Below are 6,739 nucleotides of genomic sequence, written 5' to 3'. Positions count from 1 at the left end.
TGTTCAAAATAGATATCAGTAGACAAGCTGTCTTCAGAGACAGAGACCGAGAGATCGAGAAAAGGGTGGGAGGTATTCTATATGGGCAGATACATTTTTGGGCAGGGTGGAAGTTGGTGGCAAAGCTGATGAAGTGGATGAGCTCCATGTGGGTGCAGAAAACAGCAGAAATGCTGTCGGTTATGTAGCGTAGGAAAGGTTAGGGAGCGATGCCAATGTAGGCTAGAAGATAGATTGTTCCACATAGCCGACAAACAGACAGACATAGCTGGGACTCATGCCAGTGCCTATGACTACACCTTTTGTTTGAAGGAAATGGGAGGAGTCGAAGGATAAATTATTAAGTAGAGACAAGTTCCGCCAGACGGAAGTTGATGGTGGTATAGGAGATCTGGTTGGGTCTGGTATCCAGATGGAAGCGGAGAGCTTTGAGGCCTTCCTGGTAGGGGGTGGACGTCCATAGTGAGAATAATATGACAGGGTCCCTATGTACGATGAAACCAATTAGACTGCAACTGAATGATCGAGGACTCAAAATTAAACTAGATCAAAACCATGACATTAGACCCGGCAATTCCGTTAGTTCCAAGGATGTATCCCGAGGAAATGTACGTTTAATGGTCAAGGAGAAGTGGATCTTACATTCTTCTGACAAAAAAATATCGTGTTCTTTCTTTTAATTCCTCTATCCTGCTGAATGTATAGGACAGCACATACTACAGCTCATGGATAAATTCAACTCCCCTGTTATGTCTTTTCAATGGTGCGCGAGTAGAATAAAATGGACCCCTGACCTCGCAATCTGCCCCGTTACGATGCTGCACCTAATTATTTACCCGCACTGTGCCTTCCCTCATGCTGTTACAGTTTATTCCGCATTCTGTTATTGTTTTAAATTTTTCTCTCTCAATACACAGTGTGAAAGAGAAGCTTTTCACTCTATCTCGTGTTACATACCCCGTGGGCATCTTGTGACTGTCTTATGACCATGATGTAATTGAGTATCTTGTGAGCATGACGTAATGGTCTTGTGATGGTGGGATGATGTCATTTTCCCGCCGGTATCACGTGATGCCATGTCCTCAACAGGTATATAAAGGGGAACCCTGTTGTGACGCAGTTTCAGTTTAGTTCGTCAGTTACTCGATTATGCTGCGTATTCGTCTCATGACGCAGTTTAGTTTTAAAATGGAGTTTTACTTTCTATTTTAAGGTGCAAAGATTGGTGCTGGCAGTTTCGCCAATCGCTGCCACTTTTGAGTGTTGCACCTAGGATTTTTCCTTTACAGTAGCATTGGAGAGTGAGGACTTTACTAAAGTACAAGAACCGGAAGGATCGAATAAATTTGGAGTCGTTCGGCGGTTTAATAAAGGATCGACCTTATCGAATATTCATTCTGAAATGGTGAGCTGTATCTGAGATACCTCCTGCATGAGCAGGGAAGTTTGTGCAGTGTTCACTCGCAAGGGAAATGTCAGTTCCTTTAAGCCGTTTTATTTCCTTCGTCATGAATCCTTTGGAGAATCAGCAGTAACGACACGTCTTCGAAGAAATCCCTCTCCAGAGAAGTCGCTCCTTATTGACTGTGTAAGTCACTTGGACTTTCGAATTTCCCATTTTAAGACTGTGTTCGAATTTAGCACTTTAAGAATTGTTTTCGAATTTACCCTTTTAAGAACTGTTCCAGAGTTGCCGTATAGTAGTTAACTTCCGGTTAAGTTAGTCGTTTGAATACCTTTCGCGATTGTTGAACAGCGTTTTATAAATGTTTATGTTTGTTTATAAAGCTTGACTCAATTCTATATTCATTGTTGCTGATGCCGTAACACGCGGTACGTGACAAAAGCAATTTTAATCCCAATGAAGGTGATGCGCCAGTAGCAGGGAACGCCGGTGTCCCGACAGCGCAGCTTTTCCCAGCTGGCAATGTAACGCACCGCAAAAGCTGCTGGATCACCAGCGTCCCTGGGTGGGCTCGAACCACCAACATTTCGGTTAAAAGCCGAACGCGCTCAGCGATTGCACCACAGAGACAAGCAGGCAAAATCTACCATAAATGGTCCATTCCAACTTTGGAAGATGGGGACTGGTAATCGATAGTATGTCGCGACTTTTCACAATCGGCATAACTGGTTTGCATCAGAGGGTAACGAACGACACAAAACAGAAAACGTTGGAACCACATACTTGTCAGAATTAGAAGCGAAAATTCCAATAGATTGCCAGTGCATCGCCAAAAAAAAAAAAAAATCGACCACGAGTACACAACCCTGATGGAAGGATATTTTACATGGGACGTCATCACTGTGTCCCGGGACGGTTGAGGACAGCACCGATCCCGGGGTCAGAGAAACAGGACTGTTCCTGAACTAAAACCTGAAACTGCCGGAAATACTCCGCAGATTAGGCAGCGTCTGTGGAGGGAGAAACAGAGTTCACGTTTCAGCTCGATGGCCTTTCACAGCTCCGAGCTCGCAGTTAAACGGAAGGCGTCTCTCGGAGCCTTTGCAGGGTGGCCTGAGCTGGGTGAAGACAATGATATTACTCGCCCTCCCCTTTCTGACTCGTTGAACTGTCAACCTCAATTCGAGCGCAACAACAGCTTTGTTTAACATTTAAAATGTTGCAGGGGCAGATGAAGCAAATATTTCTTGAAACATTGTTCTCTATCACCGCGTGTTACGCCGAATAACTCTGAGATACAGAGTTGCTGAGGGGAGATTCACGAAGCTAAACACAAAGTCCCTTCCTCTCCGCAGATTCTTCCTTCACGGGGTCACTGCAGATCGACTGTTCCACATCCCCAAAGAACCGATCACTTCTAACCCTAACTCGGATTTAACCCCTTTAAACCTTTTCAATTTACTTCGAAAATTCGAGTTGCAAGTAGATTTAATACCGAAGTAGCAAAAATATTTTCCTGTCGAGGAAATTAACCCACGTTCTCCCCGTGACAGACGGGGATACTGACCACTGAACTAACGAAAATCCAATGCAAAAGAGCGATCTGACACTGGGATGTCCGAGCACACGATACTTCGAAGAGCCAGCGATGTTTGTTCGTTGACTGTGGCACCGGCGCTTTTAACACATACACTTCTTCCTGTGCGACAGGAGAGGCCTCGGAATCGCTCCAATTAAGACGTTCATTGTGTAAACTCCTAATCCGGCTTGATCGTGTGATCGTGTGCTGGGGGGGGGGGGGGGGGAGGGAAGCATTCATCAACAGGATTTAACTGATGCAGGGAAATATTTCGCAGATTTTCCACTTTGCCCACACTGGAAAGTCTGGCTCTATTTCTACTCCCTAGATATAGGCAGGCACTGACATCCGCAGAGTCAGTACTGAGGATTAAAAAGGGAGGTGCAGGGGCGTTTGCAGGACAGCTTTGAATCTGTAGACAGAACTGAATTCAGGATTCATCTTCGAGTCTCAGCGGGTACGCCACAGTTGTCACTGACTTCATTAAAACCTGTTTGGATGAGTGTGTGCCTACGAAACCATATTGTACACACCGGAATCAAAGGCAGTGGATAAACCAGAAATGCCCATCTTCGACCGTTACACACATGTAATGTAAACACTTTTGTCATTTCTCCTTCCCTTATTCAACTGAAGGCCGGTGGATTTCCTTGTATCTCTGCATAATGTGAAAGGTCGCGTTTTTAAAACGCACTGATAAGTGATAAATTCAGCAGAAGATTGTTTCGATCCATCGACCTCGGGGTTATAAGCCTATCACGGTTCCTCTGCGCCTTTCTGCAACACAGAGTCATTGGAACTGCTGTGCAATGAATGTTGTGCTCATATGTTACGGGCTTATCCCGTATTTCAATGACGGAAATGAAAGCTAAGCGTAGAGTAATTTCTTCATCGGCTTTCGGCCTATTTATCAAAGTTCAGTGGAAATGTCGGGGATTGCACCCGGGACTTCATACATGCAAAGCATGCGCTCCCCCAGTGAGCTATATCCCCAATGTCAAACTAATGATGAAATCTTCCATCTGACCCGAGAATATCACAGGAGCCGAAATCGGCTACGTGCCCCATCGAGTCTGCTCCGCCGTTTGATCATGGCTGATCCATTTTACCCCTCCTCAGCCCCAGTCCCCAGACTTCTCCCATTCCCTATGATGCCGTGTCCAACCAAGAACATATCAAGCTCTGCATTAAATATGACTGCCCTCCGCAGATGTCTGTGGTGATACATTCCACAAATTAACCTGCGTCAGCATTTCTGTTTCAAATGGACGCCCATCTACCCGAGACTATGACCCAACGCAGGAAATACCTTTTCCACATCTACTGTGCCTAAGCCTTTCAACTTTCGAAAGGTTTCAATGATATCCCTCCTCATTCTTCCAAATTCCAGTGTGTACAGACCAAGAAAAGTTCCTCATACGATAACCCTTTCATTTCCGGAGCCATCCTTGCAAACCTCCTCTCCATCCTCTCCAATGCCAGCACATCTTTTCTAAGATGAAGAGCCCAAGACTGTTCACAATACTTTCCCTTCAGGAAACCATACTTACTTTGCCCAGACTTTCTTCTGTGTCACCAAGTACTTCATAACCTCGTCTTAGTAGCAAATCGCAAAGACTCGACGTTGAAAGATAGAAAACTGAAGTCGGAGTTGGCGATTCGGCCTTTCGAGACGGTTCCAACATTCATTGCAGTGGACAGGATTTGAAAGTGCACAGAGACAATCTAATGGATTTCCAGTTCATCACTTTAACCACTCGGCCACGATTACCATGTTCTCCACATGCGAAAGGGACTGAAGGGATCCAGAGACTGAGAAACAGATTTGCTCCTGAACCAAGCTTAAATTGTTCGATATACTCAGCAGATACGTCAGCATCTGAGAAGGGAGAAGCAGAGTTCGTATTTTGCTCAGTGACCTTTCACCCTGAAATCCATGCAGGCATTTTGACGTAGAATAACTCAATTATAGCAGCGCAGGGTTCCTTCACAGTGTGACCTCAAACCCCAAGATCCCCATGTTGTCCTCAGCAGCAGGGACATTGCTGCCTGCCATTTTTCTGCAGTCCTGGAGAAAGCAGAGCCGGGATTCCTTCCTGAGGCTCTGATCTACGTGTGCTGAGGGAACTCCCACTGGGCTCACAATTACGGAACTCCAGGGCATTGACCCGACGCCTTGGTACTGATCGATATAGAAAGTTTGCAAGGTAGCAGGGCGGGTATCCGGACATGTTTCATTCTTGTTCTCCTTTCTGATCCATCCGACTACCTGACTCGGCCGCTTCCGAGGGCAGTCAACAGATAACAATTTTTGTGTGGAATAGACTCACAACCAGTGGGAAACGGGTGAGGACGGCGGATTGTATTGTTCCAGCATTCAAGAATCTGACAAAAGACTAATGTAAACAAAAAATAGTGGGGAATAGGAACTCAGGGAGCATGTTCAAAGTCCAAAGTAATATCATTTTCAATGTACATATATATATTTATATATAACACCATGTACTGCTCTGGGCTTCATGTACTTGCTGAACTTCAGAGTAGATCTGATCAATACAGCATTATCAATGAACGAAAAGCCAGCAACAAACAGAATAAGAAAATTTATACATTAATAATACCTAACTAAATAAAGACAGAAAAAAATGACAATTATGTATTTGACTGTATATGTGTGGACTGGGCCTGTAAGCCCCGGCATTGCCTAGCGGAAGTCGTGCGCCTGGGTGGTCGTTGGGGATCTCCGTGGGTGTTCAGAGATTAAGGGAGCCGAAGGGCCTGTACTGTGCTGTATATTCTGTGTTCTGTGTGGGTGGTCGGTCTGGACTATAAACATGCATATTGCGCGTCATTGTATTTTACTGATATTCTTTATGCGCTTGTTGACTTGTATGTGTGAGGACTGGGCTTCAAGCCTCGGTGTGGCGGGGGGAAGGGGGAGAGTTGATCTTCGAGAGAATTTTATTCCTTGAATGTGTTCTTTTGGTCTATTGGTAATCTGTTTTACCACCTGATGCACTCGAATAGCGCCGAGTACTCGTGCACATATTATGGCGAGAACATGATTATACCAGGATTTGCGCGGAGAAGCTTCACCCGGACATTGCTTTGGCGCTCGGGATCAGGACTTTCACTCTGGATAAAATCTGCTCTCAGGATGATGTTTTTCATTCTAGCCCACCCCCTTATCTCAATCCTTCCGTCTCCACCCCATCTGCTCTCAGAATGTAGCTCTTTCATTCAAAAAACAAAGGAGATGCCCTCCTCTTTCAAAGAAGCTCCTTCTTCCACCATTACCGACGCTGCCCTTAAACGCATCTCTGCCATTTAATGCACATCTGCTCTTACCAGATCCTCCCGCCCCATACCATGGATAGTTTTCCTCTTGTCCCCACATACCACCCCACCAGCCTCTGCGTCCAGCACATAATTCTCTGTAACTTCTGCCATATCCAATTGTATCTCACCACCAAGCACATTTTTCTCCCAACTACTACATTTGTCCCACTCCACAGGTACTCTTCCCAGTACTTAACCTTGCAAGTGGAACATGTAATTACTTTATTACTTCATTACATTATTACTTTATTGTCACCAAACAATTGATACAAGAACGTACAATAATCACATTTGATTCTACGCTTCGCGCTCCCTGGAATACAAATCGATAGTAAATATGATAAAAATTTAAACTATGTATCGTAAATATAAAATAGAAAAGGGAAAGTAAGGTAATGCAAAAAAAGCGAAAGGCA

The 6,739-nt window shown here is 44.8% G+C and overlaps 1 non-coding gene across 1 annotated transcript; it reads right to left on the bottom strand.

Annotated features, from left to right (window-relative positions):
* Positions 1–1,961: 1,961 nt before the first annotated feature.
* On the bottom strand, positions 1,962–2,035 carry trnak-uuu (transfer RNA lysine (anticodon UUU)). Its single transcript has one exon. It is a non-coding gene; the product is annotated as a tRNA-Lys (tRNA).
* Between the last annotated feature and the right edge of the window lie 4,704 nt (positions 2,036–6,739).

This window comes from Mobula birostris, chromosome 4, assembly GCF_030028105.1.
Source record: "Mobula birostris isolate sMobBir1 chromosome 4, sMobBir1.hap1, whole genome shotgun sequence".
Classification (NCBI taxonomy): Eukaryota; Metazoa; Chordata; class Chondrichthyes; order Myliobatiformes; family Myliobatidae; genus Mobula; species Mobula birostris.
Note: the sequence above shows the minus strand (reverse complement) of the source record. Positions and strands in the feature narration are given on the sequence as shown.